Below are 15,442 nucleotides of genomic sequence, written 5' to 3'. Positions count from 1 at the left end.
GCCCTTGGATGGAGGCCGTCTTTGCTACATCTGTATCATATGGCAATAATACAGCAAGATTTTTCGAGACCCCGCGCTGGTGTTTTCGTTATCACCAACCACTGGGAGCTGGAGGGAGTAAAGCTGGACTCTTTTGATGTGTAATGACTGCAGACAGGCTAAGAGAAAACATGGGAGAATCCTACAGCGTTGGTTGCATTTCAGACCCTAGAAAATGCAATAGGCTGGCATCAAATGAGGATTTTTATGGCTGCACATGTTTTGTGCTTTTCTGAACAAGCCAACCTCCAGATTACCTACACTGGCTTTTTAAAAGTGCCATAAAATATGCAAAGGCACTTGTAACGTATAGTGATTTCTGTTAAAGCAGGAGGTAAGTGCTGAAATGTCTCCAGGTTTATCTTTTTCCTTCTCTTTAACCCATGCTGGGAGAAGGGATAAATGCAATCCTCTACTCCCTTTCAAGTTTATCAGTCTGACCGCCCAGATACAGACGGAAGACAAAATATTAGTTACTCTAGCACTATGTGTAGGGCAAAACCTGTATGGAGGAGCTGACAGAGCAGACTGCCAGGATGAATTGTGTAAGCAGGGTCAGGCCTTTGCTTTCCTGCCAGTGGGCTCCCTGGTCACCTCCCACCACCACCAAGGTGGTGATACCCAAGGTGTGCGTGAAACCACATTTGGTCACAAAAGCTGACACCAACACCGAAGTTTCCCGAACCCCTACCCCTTACCTTTGGGGCTTGTTCAATCCCCTCTTTTCCTTCACACTGGTACAAAGTACTTAGAAACACACGGGTCCCTGCTGTGGGATTGCTTCTCTCAGTCCCTAAACATCTGTGCAGCTATGGTGTCTAGGGAGTAAGGTCTGCTCCAGTCACGCTCCTGTTCTCTCCGAAGTCCCTCCTTTTGTGTGGTCTGGTCCACTCCCTCCAAAAGCCAAAGCAATCTGAGGGGCTCAAGTGTTACCAAGCATCAGGTTCTCAACAGATGTCCTAGTGGCTGGACTTACCTCTTGCTAAAAACCAAGACCTGCAGAAGCTTGGCAAAGGAACATGTAACAGGGAATGAGGTTCCCATTTTCTGAGTCTTGGTGGGAGGAATGAAATATTAGTCCAAGTTCAATTTTAGCTTGAGGAAAGAGTGTCACTTACTGGAGCCAAACAGATCCTTCTCCTCCTCTGCCACACAGCCAGGCTGTCGCCCTTCCATCTCAGCGCTGCTTCAGCAGTGACAACACAGCGTTGCCCGTGAGGGCTGTTCTGCAGTCGTAGCCACTGCTGCTGCACGCGCACACACGCTCTGCTCCACAAGCCGCCCAGGATCTGTGCAAGTAACTCCTTACGGCCTTACGCAAAGGCAAGTGTCCTAGCCCTCCTCTTGCATCCAGCACTCTGCAGTCAAGTTCACACGAGCGCCCTTGGAACGGAGAATGACTATTTGTGGGTTTTAAGTTTTTAAGCACATGCCTTAGTGCCATGCGTGTTCAAATCCATCCATCCCTACAGAGAAACTGCAGCTCTCTGCTGCCAACATGAATAGGTAAATGTAACTGGACAGTTTTTTTTGTATCCAGCTTGCACATTTATGAAAGACTGTGCAGCAAGCTGGAGGGTCATCAGGCCTAAGACATTTAAAATGTCCCTGGGTATCTTTATATAAAAACATCTTTATACAAAATCTTCAGTACAATTCATATGATATGGACTTTGTACTCCTTGTTAGTGCAAATGAAGCCTAACTATTTAACAACTGTCAGTAACGTTCTTTGTCACCAGTAAAATCACTGCATCCTGAAAGCCATTTATCACAACCAAGGTTAAAATGCAGATTATCTGTAATATTTTCATTCTGTTTGCTGTCAAATAAGAAGTGCTAAATCTAGCACTGGCAATTCTGAAATTAGCTAGAATAGGAATCTTCATATCCCCATCAGAGCTGTGGAATCTCATTCTAAATTATCTCAGTTACTTAGGTGCAATCACAACGATAAGAAAAATACGATGGGAAGGTTATTACTCAGCAGAGGGAGTGTAAAGGGGATAGTTTCTTCAAACATAAACAATACCAGTTGAGTAAAGCTATTACATGTGTTAAAAAAAAGCCCAACTAGCATAAGAGTATCTTGTCATAGCAGTCTCTGTCTGTGGTAACGCCGGCAGTGTTATGAGTCCAAATGGAGAAGATGCACTCAACCTGGACAGCACATCGACTACACTGCTTTTTTCCCCCCCAAATTTCAAAGAAACCAGGAAATTTTTCAGTTTGTGGCCACAGTTGTCAAGTCCCCCCGCTAAATGATAAGCGAGAGGGTTTGCTTGTGTTTCAAGTGAAAACAAATATCTGGAGATTTGAATGGCAAAACTGGATTGATGCACTGAGTATAAACACAGGCTTGGGCAGTAAGAGAGCAGCAGACCTCTAGGCACTCTGGGATCTCACACCTAATTAAAGCAGGTAGGAATTTGTCTGAGAATTTACTTGTACAGCGTGACTAAGTGATCTTGCATTATCTAACCCTTCAACTTACTGGAAGGGGGAACTTTCCTGCCAGCTAACCACATTCCTGCAGTAGAGGTGGGTTAATTAGATACAGTTTGATGGTTAGGGGCAACCCCATTTGCCAGTCTACATGCACCTTCCCAATCCCAGTCAGTCTTGCTAACAAGAAGATAATCAGGAGAAAATTTTAATTGCAAAGGAACATTGAAAAATTCTGACCAAATCCAAGGACCAGACCAGAACGACAAGTTCATGCAGTTTTCTGCATCATTGTTTTCCAGCAATGCAAATTAGGTTCTTCTCTTGCAAACAAATAAAATCTAAACATGTTTTAGACAGTCACAGGTCCTCAAGGCTCCCAACTTGCTCTGGGTGCTGTCCTTAACCCTAGTAGGAAAGTCGTGGCACCAACTTTTCTTGTGCTAGTGCTGCAAATATCAGGATGAAATTCTCCATCAGTGGCTCATTACAGCAAATTCTTTGTCTTAGGTTCCAGCTGAAGATAAGGTAGTCATTCTGGCAGGTGCTGCACATCTATATAATGAAAAGATGTTTTACAGAGGGTATAACTGAATTTCAATAGAAGTCGGAATTTCTGAATTATCCTACGCACCCTGCAGCTCTCCTTGGCAAAGGGCAGAGGCAGTTAGAGGTCTCAATTTACATTTCATTTAGTCTATGCTTTTTTTCCTTACTTTTCTGGCCCAACTAGATTCACAAGCCAGGCTCATCCCACTTGACAGCTAGCCCAGTTTTGTAGCTATGCTGGTTTCGGCTCATTTGCCAAAGCACCAGAATGGCACAGGAGGCTCTTCCCTGGGGCGTGCCCAAGAAACCCGCCAGCTTGTGCCGCCAGGCTCCTCGGGACTTTCGGGGGCTGGCTGCACACCGGCAGCCTCCTAAGGCCCATCCGTGAGTGCCTGGGAGCCTCCACCTACCCCTGCTCCCCCTCGCACACTTCTCACACCTGATCGGTACCAGGTCTGCAGCCACGTGAGGACGTCACCGGTCCTGCCCGGGGATGGGATTTCCCCTTCGCTCACTCGCAGCCCCATGGTGGGAGGAGGAGAGGGGTAGAAGGGGTGCTCTGAGCTTTTCAGTGCTTAGCCAAACTGATCCAAGAGCATCTAAAGCCCTTTCCGCCCCACCACAGACAGCTCCAGCTTCTAAACACCTCCAGGAAGCACAAGAGGCTTTGGACTGCACAGGCTGGATTGATGCTTTTACTGATGTATTTTATATCAGTTCAATGGCAATCATCCACAAGACAGTGTTACAGCCAGCCAGACACCATCTCCGGAATAGAGCACATCCCTGCGGACTAGCCCAAACTGTTCTTCTGGAGACAGATTGCATTTTTCAAGGGAAATCTCGTTCGCTTTAAAAATGAGGTAGGTTTTGCTGAAACACTTCCTCAGCCAAATGCACCCCTGAAAGAGCAGTATTTGCTATGTCAAAACGGAGCTGTGGTTTTCAAAGCTAACAGGAGAAAACGTACCGTAAACACACGGAGGAAACACACGCACGGCTTATTAATAGACACTTGCTGTGAGACTTCAGGCTTCCCGACAAGGCTTCCACTGTTCTCCCCGTGTCCTCTCACGCCCCTGCTACCGTACCGAGCGCCGGCTGCTTTCACCTGGCGGCACGTCCACGAGACCTGCCAGCTTACAGCCGGGAGCCGAGGCGCAGGAGGTGGGCTACTCCGGCCCGTCCACCCGCGATGGGCGCCGGTGGGGAACGGCGGTCGTGCCAAAAGAGCTCGTGCCCCTGTCGCCAGTGAGATACCTTCCCCGCTGGCTCCCTTAAGGGGTTCCAGGTAGGGATTTTTATGGTGACAGCAGGGCCCAAGGTAGGCAGGTAGAGGTGCTAATTAGGGTCACTCCCAGACAACCTGAATTGCCCGGGTTTACCATCACCATCACCAGCACTGCAAGTAGATGAGAGCCAATTTTGCTAACTTCACACCCCAGCACAACCAGTCAGTCCCCAAAAGGCTGCACAAAGTACTTGCTCCCTAATTCCTCTCCAAAGCTGTTGTCAAGACGGCTCCCGAGTCACCCTTTAAAAGCAGCTCCCCGTTACTTAAGGCTGTCATGCTTCGCATACCTGCGCCGGACCAGATTTACATGTTCCTGCAGGGCAAAGCCTTGCCAGCATAGGGTGTCTATATCCTTTGACGTCTTTCCCTGTGAAAGCTGTAACAGAAAATTAACACCCTGGTGTTTAAGTAATCAGTACACACACTGTGCAAGTCTCAGCACACTCACAAAAGTGGTGGGATTTTTTCCTGATTCAGGCTTTTCTGTCAATTGGTATATCAGACAAATGGGCTGCTTTTGGAAAGGCATTCGCTTTTCTTCTAGAGATGAAGGAAAATAACCTCCAAACGCCCCTCTTCCTGTAAGTGAGGATAGAGAGAGCTGGGGAGAAATCCCGGTAGCTCCTCAGAGCATGTTCAACCTCGTGATCCATTTCAGCATTTGCCCTTCCAGCCTGCAGATCGTTCAGGGCCCCGACGATGCACAGACTCACGTTACAAATGGTTATTTCTGTTGTTGTTATTATTTTTAGGAAACATTATTGAAACATTTGCTGTCGCTGCTTGGAGGCAGACGACTTAGACGAGAACGAGCGACAAAATCTGGGAGACGGGAACCTCAAGGCGGCCAGCCAAACAGGGCTGGGATGCAGCCCCGCTTCCCTGCCGTGTTTACAATCTGTGCCCCGAGCAGGACCATGAATGAATCACAGCAGTGTACTCCAGCAGGCTTGGGCCTTGCAGAGAGTTGGCAGGCTCCCCGCTCTGGCTGGCCATCCCGACCCCTCCCCAAGGGGTTAAAAGCGGTTGTGTACCGAGATGGGCAAGGATCAGTGGCAGCCAATCTAAACAGAGCCGCGCTGAAAGAGACCTTTGAGCCTCTAGTGATGCTGGCTGGTGTCCTCGCCCAAGATGCCAAGACCAAAGCGATGGACAGCTCTAGGCTGCCTCTCCCTTTTGGTTTATGGACAGAAGGCAAACTGCATTTTTGCCTCAGAAGTTGTTTTGTGGCTCCCCCTCCCTCTCTTCTTCATTTAGAATTACATTTCTTTAAAGGGTCTGTTTTTTTTCTCCCCTCTGAGCGCCTGAAGCTGAGTTGTCCTTGTGGGGCCAACTCTGGCCCCATCTCTAAGGGGAATTTCAATTAAGGTAAAATCTGTGGTCTCAGTGCTCTCCTTACTGGTCCTGACTGCATGTGGTACAAGCATCTGTACGTGTACATGAGTCTCCTTTGCCTCCGCAGGATGGCAGCTTGAGAGCCACCTTGCACCTAGGCTCACAATTGCTCATGCTCCTCAGCCTCATCTCAGCCTCTTGCATTGCTCTTCCTGTGTTTGGAAAAGTGTGGCAGGGCAAAAACAGAGAGTTTGGAGAGATCAGTTCTGAGTGCACTCTGCAGGGCTGATTTTTAGTGCAGGGAGAAGAATGAGCTCAAGAGCCCATGCCAAGATCTACCAAGGGCATCTGAGCTGCCAAGCTCTGATTTACAGCCCAGAGTCCTACACAGCACTCCATGGACCAAGCCCACCAGCTTCTGGGATCCCCTACAGTCACCCCGGCCTGTCTCAGTAGGCAACGCTGGGAGCAGAAGGGTAACAAGGACATTCGCTCCCTTTTGTAATGGGACTTGGGTTAACCCTCAGACTGAAAAGAGGAAAGCTGCCGAAGATGTGCCAGCCCTTGGCATGTCTGAGAGAGAGGAACATCCTGTAAGTGAGAGAACAGGAATTACTCCAGACTGCACAAAACCATTGCAAAATACACTCCTCTGACATGTGCTCTTGGGAGAGGAAGTGCCCGAGGGTTTTGAATCAGCCCCGTAGCAGCACTGGCCATTCCTCCGTCTCCCCAGGTGTGTGAGCCTCGGCTGGCTGCCTTCAACCCCCAACATGCTTCAATGCCTGCTGAAACAACGGATGGGTATTCTCCTCACCCCATTTAATCAGCGAGGCTGTGGTAATACATGGGACTTTGAGCCATCACACTGGAAAGCCACCTCAGCGAGCTTGTCACCTCTAACTAGCTCCGAACACGCAGAAGTGTCCACGCGTCCGAAACCCTCCTGACGGGTCTGCCCAGCGGCCCCGGGGTCGCGGGCTGAGCTATCTTCTTCCTGCCTTCTTCGCTCCTCAGGTTTGATGCAGCGGGTGGCAATGTCGCTTAGCGGGCTGCGAATCCGGCGCTCTCGCGCCGCGCGTTCACTGATCTCCCCGCGCGGGGATCCCGCCTGTGCTACGACTCCCACCCCGCTAGACCCAGCGCAGAGCAACAGCGAGGCACTGCCCCCAGCCCCCAGGAGTCCACAATTCAGGGGGAATAACGAGTCTGATAGCACCCTGGGGGGAAAGTACATCTTTTGGGCAGGTGTTTGTATTTTAGAGATTTGGGCAAATTGTGAATAGCTCCAATTTTGCTAGCTGGAGCAATCAACTAAGTACTTGTGCACTGTCCGTCAAAAACCACGTGCGTCACCAGAACACAGTTGTGATTTAAATAGAAAAGGGGGTAATCTCTTAGGTCAAAATTAGCCGATTCCCTCCCTGATTTTTACGTGGGTGGCATCACGCATCCATACATCCACATCAGTCCACGGGCACGCTCCCAGGCACACGCACACTGGTATGCACGCCAGTTGGTAGCTACACTCATCCCCTAGGACTTTGGGGGTTCAAGGCACACCTATCCGCCACGAACCCATGCCCGAGCTGCCAGAGGCGGCAGAAGGGGCGGCCAGCTTTGCGCTGCAGTACCCAGTTTCACGGGACCCATCTTCGTCGCAGCCCAAACTGGGCAAAGGCGGGATGCCGAGGCCCTCGGCAGCTCAGCAGAACAGGGGGGGCGCGATCGCCGTGCTGCGCAAAACCCGGCGAGTTCGGTGCAACACAGAGCACTCGACCACAAAGACCTGAGCCATGCTTAATAGCACTCTTGCACTGCTCGCCCGCTAATAGCCTTAACTTCTTACCGCATTATGCTGGGGTTTAAGCAAAGCAGGGTTTCCCAGCAGGGCGCTGTATAGATTTCCTTTCCCATGAAAAGAGACTTATGCCTTCACATTCATTCCTCGTGCCCAAATCCCATTCTTTCCAGGTAGAGGAGAGGGGAATTTTAGGGATTATAATTAAAGAGGTGTTGTTCTTAGCAAGGGGAAGGGGGTCAGGAAGGTTAATAGCTGCATTGCGTAAGCAAGACACAAGCTAATGAGGAAAGCCTTGTGAGAAGAGTGCTTTTGGGCTCTACTTGCCAACCTCCTGCCCTAGGCAGCAGGTGGATATTTTCAAGCACACACTGCTGGGTTTATTTTCTCTGGAGATGGATACTGGATCTGAGTAGCTTCCTCTATTAGTTTGTGCAGCGACGCTCAGCAGGCGCGAGTGGCTATGGGAGAGCAGTATCTGCACTGCTTGCATGAGGAAGCCCCATCACACTGAGCCATCAGGAAGGAGCTGTTGACAGGACCACAGAATTCGATATGTAATAAAATACAAATATATGCCAATTTATAATATAATTCTTCCCAGGCCTCCAGAGCCACTCACTCCACAGCCCAAAGCACTATACAAATAGTAATTAAAACTTCCCAGCCCGTGGCTTTGCCAGTGGTGCTGAATTCAATTTACAATGTGAGAAAATAAATCTTGCATAATTAAGAGAGACGATATAATTTCAACAGCAGGAGAAATTACTCGGCCCTTCACTTCCAACAGGAGACTCTTCACGCAGAGACAAGAATGAGCAGAAGGTCTCTTCTCCATCACGCACACTACGACTATCTATTCCTGCATGCACACATACCAAAAGAACAACGCACTAGGCACAGCTATTCAGTCCTACGGCTATAATGCAACTTGCTTTGCAGAATGAGAGTCTGAAGGAAAATAGGGAGTCCTAGAAGGATAAGGCAGGAAATGTCCACGTGAAGTCCCCTTTCCCATTCCATCTCCTGGAGATTTTCTCTGCCTTTATCCAGAGTTAACAGGAATTCAGAGCGTCTCGTGCCTCCCTGCTAACCACAAGGCCGATTTCCTCCCCAAGAAATGCGTTAACAACATTATCCTTCAAGATGGAAAGTGACACTGGAGCATGCTAGAGCTTGGCTTAGCTCAAAACTTGCCTGCACACCAGAAACGCCGACCCCTTGGCTTCTAGTTTCTTTAACAGAGGTAGAGACTAAAACCAGAGAGAGTCCCTGCGAGTTCCTACTTGTTCCATTTACTCCAGTAACTGTTGGAGAAAAATTATGCAGAAAGACTTCTGTTCTATGCAAGACTTCCATTAAAGAGGCCTTGACCAATGAGGCAACAACATAGCCATTACTGGGGAAAAGTCACCTGAAACATCTATAACTAAAAAAACAGAAAGAAAAAAAAATACGAGGAGAAGACTTATAGTCTGTCGTATTTCTAACGTGCATTCGTAGCACTACTTTGTCTGCATTGCTTCTTTGCCACCTTTACTCTACTTGGTGTCAATACTCGATTAACACACTTACCAAGTCAGCAAATAAGGCAACTATTGAGACAACTTAAGTAAAATACCTTCTTTCCAACAAACAAAGGGGGAAAAAAAAGATCAAATACATTCTGTGTAAGCACTGACTGAATACAGTCCCCTCGGCCTGCCTGGGTGAGCCATCAATTTTATCCGACCTGGACAGTCCAATGCCTTAAATTCATTCTCTGCAAAGCGAGCAGAGGACCTGCACACTTACCTGGGGCTTGTTCTATTTCTTAAAGTAGGATAAAAATGAAACTTCAGTGGCATAAAAACCATACGCTGCCCCTCTGCAGAACGTGAATATCACTTTGAAGAAAGCATGAAGCTACTTCTCTTTAAAGATTATATAACACAGCAATACTTAACCTAATGCACTCAGGTATGCTGGGACTTCAAATCCTTCCAAGCCCTTATCCTTCATTCATAACGCTTCAGTTGATGTGCTACTTTCCATCCCGGCATGAAAATGTACAAAAATGCCTATGCATTCACCTCCTTACCTGCCCATCAATGCCTGCTAGAAGAAATTGCAAAGGCACTTCACATCAGGGTCACCATGCAAGAATTCTGCACACAGGCTCTGAACAGATGCACAGGAGCTCAGACTGATGCAAAAGCTACAGGCAGAGCTGTGTGCAAGGTAACGAAGAATACCCGTGTCTTCAGCAGGCTGGCAGAAAATGTCACCGAGCTTTGCTTTCAGGGAGATTGAGGCAACTTTACAAATTACCGTCATCTCACTCCGATGCGATCTGTTTGCTTCCCAACAGCTGGAACGGACTCAGCGCTCCTTCAGGTTGCCTTTCAGTGAATTGTTGGATTGGCTGCCTCGGGTGAACCAAACACAACACATTGCCCTGGGTCTGCTCAGCTCAGCCCAGCCATGCGAACGGGCTCCGCCGGGGACGGTGAGTCCAGAAGCCAGCACTGTCACGCTGAACACTGACAGCTCTCGCCTCGCGTCACCCAGCGAGACAGCGGCAAAAGCTGGGACACAGACAACTCCCAGAGCCCCGTCCTGGCCACAAAGAAAAGAAGGGGGAAAAACAGTGACTGAAAATGAAAGAAAGACCCACTCTTCTCCCTAGAGCTGGAAAGAGATGGAACATGTACATCTGCTGGGATTTGCCATGAACGCTCCTTTCCCAACCTGTGTTCAGCTGCTAGGTGAATGAAGAGCTTAAGTTTGTAATAAAACTTGTCACATATATTTGAGGACTCTCAATATTTTTCACTAAGTCATCTGTGGGTCTCTAGCCATTAAAACCTGAGTCTTACTGATCTAAGAAACATATAAAATAAGTTGCGCTAAGGCAACAGGGACTCTGGTAAAGCACTTTCCTGTTTGCCTGCCTCCGCCCTGACGCAGAGTCAAGCCCACACTAATGGGAAGGCAGAGCGCGCTCAAGCCTTGCTTCGTGGGTTGAGCCAAGGCTGAGAGACACCATCCTTAGTGCTTGGGAGCGTGCGAGAAAAGTGGCCCAGTCATGGCTTAAACCCTTCAGCTCTCCCTCAGGCCATCTCCCTGAGACTACAGCAAACTCCAAGTCCAAGGAAGCTCTGCCTGAGGAAGGACTTTCTATGAGGCCAGTTTTCATCCTTGGTTTCCTTACATCCCCTAGTGCTAGGTGCAGATCTGGGCAGGAGCTACTCAACTATATGCGCTGCTCTAGATGCTAGTGGACAGCCAGTAAAGAGCCCACAGCAGGTTGTGCCTGATGACATGGTTTCTGTGAAGCACTTTGCCACCATCCCCTCCTTTCCTACGGTTAACATGCAGCTCGCCAGTGCTGACCTGGTGTCTTGGCTACTCAGGCCCACTTACCTTCTCTTCTGTGGCCACCTAAGAAGGTCAGCCAGCAAGACCTTCTCTCTCTCTTAGTAGCTCGGCAAACGCTTAAGGATCCTTTGGGAGGCAAAAACAGTGGAAACAGCAATTTAAATGAAAAACAATTCTGTCTTTTGGAAACTAGGCATATTCCTGCTCTCCAGACACCACCTTCAAACCTCTAAGTTGGACCCCTGGCCTCCAGCAAAAATCCCCAGCAGGAGGCATCAGCTTGTAGTCCAGTCACCTGGAAAAGCCAGAGAGGCTCCAGGACTTGGAGCAAACTCCCATCACAGAGGGGAAGGGTCCAGACAACCATAAAGTTCCATCTCCCCTGCCTGCCATCAGGCCCTTTTTAGACATACACCAGGCACCAGAGCCAGGAACACCTGCATTAACTCAGTCCAGGGTGTGTTCCTGAGGTCTCCAAACAGCTGTGGAAGTGCTTATAGAGTTGGCAACTTTGCAGAGAGGGTCATTTATTTATTTATAATGGATTTTCCATACCTGTCTATATTTCCAGGTCTGAGTCAAGGGAGGGACAGAGACTCTGCTGGGAGGCTCACTGGCTCAAAGAGCTTTGGTGAAATCCATGGTTTTTCAGTTTAGTCCTGGAGAGGCCTAGGGACTCACTCCATCTGTCTCGTCATCACCGAAGTGTAATCTCCAAGGAGAACTGAGAAACACACACTGGTTTGTGCTCAGCGTACTTCATGTTTGAAGGACAGTCTGTAAAGAGAAAGAGAGACCCAGAAATCTGCTGCTTCAATTATGCCTTCTGGCCTAAATTAGTTAGTGGAAATCATATGCCCATGAAAGAAGTACCCTGTGGGACTCCATCTGAGAATCAGAGAGCCTGCTTCCTCTTCAAGATGTAGGAAGACTTAGAAGAAATGTTGCAGCATGTCAACAGGAAATGTTCCCCAAAGATACGATATCCAGTGAATTTCTCCATGAATGGGGTTTTCTGCCAGCTCATCTTGTAAGCTTTGGGGAGGCCAGGTAATCACAGCAGAGCATGGCCTATTCTAGATCAGCGACTTCCCATTCCCAATTCCATCTCCTTTCTAAGACTCGAAATGTCTGGTTTTCACTCCAAACCAAAATAGTGCCAAGTTAAAAACATCAAAATTCTCCAGGCCCAAAGACATGTTCCAGCTCTCATCTAAAAGGTAATTTCCTATATCAAGATGCACCACCACAGTGATTACTGCCTAGAAGGCCTGCTGCAATTTTCCCAGCAAGACACTAGTGCCTGTCACAGCTGTGTCAGAGCAGGCTCTCCACTGACTTCAGCTCATTTATACCAGTGGAGCTGGAGGGTAAAAATGGGCTGAACCGCAGTTGGCAGGATGCTAGGTTTCGAGTTGAAAGAACCCTAGATTTCAGTAAGTTACAAACATACCAAAATCAGCACAAAGATGTGGGGAAACGGGAACATCACATGGCTGTGCTCAGACCAGTAGCTGGTTTCAGGAGAAACGGCTCCTCAGAAGAAGGCAGCTGGTGGAGGACAGCTCACCCCCTCCCTAAAGTGAGCTCCAGAAAGATGTGGCTGAAAGCAATTTAGGCAAGGGACAGGGAGAGCAGACGGCACTGGGCTGAACGAGAGCACTTGTCTGAACAGGCCTCGGAGACACTGGCAGGAACATTTCCTTCAGAGCAAAGGGGCACAGCTCTGCTTTCACTCACCATCCATCCGCAGCATCGCTTTTTTTTTTTTTTCCCTCTTAGCACACAATTCTCCTCCCTGAGCTAACGTGCTGCAGAATACACTGATCATCTCCTCCTCCCAAAGGTGAGGCAAAGTGGGGAAGAGCTGAGAGCCATAGCAGGAAAGAAGCTTGGTAAGAGCCAACCTACCTCCCAGCAGCCTCTACAAGCCAGGTCTGGTGGCCCTTGGCTCCCTGTAACAGGGTAACGCAAATCCCTGCGGCTCTTGTTTGCCGAGCAGAGGCAAGGACAAGGGCGGCGCCAGCACTGTGGCAGACGTTGATTAGAAAATAACCGTGAGAAAGGAATGAACTAATTAATTGCTGACCCCCTGATGGCGCACACACCTCTCCCCCACCTTCCCTCACACAGCAAAACCTGTATCCAAGGCTCAAGCAGATTTAGGGTGGCTGCAAGAAGACTAGAAGGGAAAAAGCTCTTTCCTATTCCAGCTAATAATATTTCCAGATAATCTGTTTGAGGCTGCACCCTCGGCAAACCAGGAAAGCTTTTAAGAGCTGTTAACACCTTAATTCAGACTTCCTCATCCTCCCCCAGACAAGCTGTGATTAATTATTCAATCCACCTTGATCTCCCTGGGAAACGGTGCTTGGCCTAGGCATTTGTCAGAGGATTTGCCCTGAACACAGGGTCCCTCTGGGAAAGTGGCTTGGAGTCCTCTTGCCCACCGGCCCCAGATAAGCAGGAAAGGTGGATTGACAGAAAGCTCACTGGGAATTAACTGCTTCCGAACGCACATTTTTGTTGGCAGGGGTGGTGGACGGAGGGATGTGAGGTTAACTCAGGGCCTAGGCAACACTCGTAGCTTTTTATTTGCCTGGTTTTGGAGCCAGCACCTGGTTGAGTGTTACTGGAGCAACAGAGAGGCCCCAACTCAGAGAATTCACAACAGAAAATACGGCCTGTTTGTCTCTCACCTGCATTTTCTTAGCCCTCCTTCCAGCTTCCTCGCTCTTCTATACAGCTTGCTACCCCACTGAGTAGAGCAGTGTTCCCTGGAGAGGCTGTGGTACCCCAAGGCACTGTGGCAGCTCTCAGGCTGAGCTGGGTTTGTGATTCGGTCTGTGTTTTTTTTTCACTTGCGGGGAAAAAAATCACTACCCTGCGGAGCAGCTTTGCCCCTTCGCAGCTGCCTGCACCCTGCCTCCCGTCTGGCAGTCTTCTCGGCCGCTCTGATGGAGGGGAGCATATCGCCTAGAATCACAGAATCAGTAAGGTTGGCAGGGACCTCTGGAGATCATCTAGTCCAACCTCCCTGCTCAGCAGGGTCACCTAGAGCATGGTAGACAGGGTTGCATCCAGGTGTGGGGGTGTCCCACAGCCTCCTCAGCGTCTCCCTTTAGAAGGGGTTGGCAAATACAAGAACACTTTCTCTCCTACCAACTTCTGCCCCTACAGAAGGCTTCAGGGACAAAGAAGGGAGTGAGGAAAGGCAAGCTACTGCTTATTACGGCAGCTGGAGGCGCCACAGGTTCTCCTGCAGTAGCTTTGATGCTCAGCCTAAGAGGTATTCCTGGACTGTGCAGGCTACTGCAGGTTAACGGAGTTCCTAAAACCAATCTTGTGCTGTCCTGTACATACACATATGCCACCTTTACCCCTCAAACCACAGGCCTTTTTGCATTAGGCTAAACCTCTCACGCTCAAGGCGCCAAACCACCTCCTGGCCATGCCTTCCACTCTGGGGTCAGGACAAAGACAGTATGAACTACTCTGGGGTCTGAGCATCACCAAGCAATTTACCTAACCCAGTGGTGGCAAGCCACCTCCATATCAAATGCCAATATCCATTGCATCTGGTGCATTACAGATGACACCAAGTCCTTGTTTGCTCATCACAGCTCCTCATCCACGGCACTTGTAACCCATAGACTATGTAAGGATTAGCATATTTTTGAGTCCTCTCCCAGTGGATACTGATTGCTGACTACAAGTCTGTTTTCTCTCTGCTCACCTCCCTCAAATTCCTCTGCTATGCCAAGGTAGGTGCAAGCTTTGCAGAAGGCTGCAAGGGACAGTGTGGTGGTAGCACACAAACATGTTCTGCAGACTTCTCTCACTGTGCAAAGGCCCTACAAATTCCTCTTCTTTAGGGAAGACCTGCGTCCTCCCACATTGCACATACAGTACCCATCAGTGTGCACAGGGGTAGGGTCTGAGAGAGGTGTGTGCTGTGATGCTGGCACACACACACATTACCCACCGAGGCCAACCAAAGAGAACTTATAATTATTCAACTGCCATGGCAGCCTTTCTTTCAGCAGGGTGTTGAGATTTCACGCTTTCACGACACTTATAGGAACTTCTTTCCATTAAACCTCTCCCCTTTTGCCACTCAGGGCTGTTTGAGAACTTACCACTTGTGCACAGTTCTTTGTGCATCTGTATGTGAGGCTTACACTGCCCAAGCCTGCACTGATTTATTTACATTGGCCATGGGCAGAAGCTCAGAGGCATCCTCATTTGCTGCCATGATGCAGTATCTATTAGCATCATTTTCTACCAGCCACCTCTACAAACCTTTAGCTAAGAAATAAAAGAAGTGAGAGCAGTAGCAGCTCGAAGGTCCCTGAGTGCCAACTGCCAGCTTCCCACAGGTTTTACAAGTGAAAACCAACATCCTCTCTTCAGCCTCTTTGCCTTACAACTGGAACAAGATGTGTAGGGCATTTAGAAACAAAACAAAGCAACTTTACGTTCATCCTTTCGCTTGTTTCTGAAAAGATGCCAAAGAAAGAATGAAAAGGAAGACTGAACATGTGTGCCAGATGGTGTAAGATGGTTCAGGTGTCAGATCCCCCAAGATGCCTCACAGCCCCAGGTCTTGGTTAGCATCA

General features: G+C 48.9%; 1 long non-coding RNA gene across 1 annotated transcript; it reads right to left on the bottom strand.

Annotated features, from left to right (window-relative positions):
• Positions 1–2,772: 2,772 nt before the first annotated feature.
• Positions 2,773–11,576, bottom strand: LOC134145843 (uncharacterized). Its single transcript, XR_009959698.1, has 4 exons — positions 11,379–11,576; positions 10,869–10,949; positions 9,544–10,061; positions 2,773–3,039 (listed from the first exon to the last, which is right to left on the bottom strand). It is a non-coding gene; the product is annotated as an uncharacterized LOC134145843 (long non-coding RNA).
• Between the last annotated feature and the right edge of the window lie 3,866 nt (positions 11,577–15,442).

The sequence above is a fragment of the Rhea pennata genome, chromosome 12 (assembly GCF_028389875.1).
Source record: "Rhea pennata isolate bPtePen1 chromosome 12, bPtePen1.pri, whole genome shotgun sequence".
Taxonomy (NCBI): domain Eukaryota; kingdom Metazoa; phylum Chordata; class Aves; order Rheiformes; family Rheidae; genus Rhea; species Rhea pennata.
The sequence above is the reverse complement of the archived record's forward strand: the minus strand, read 5'-3'. Positions and strand labels throughout refer to the sequence as shown.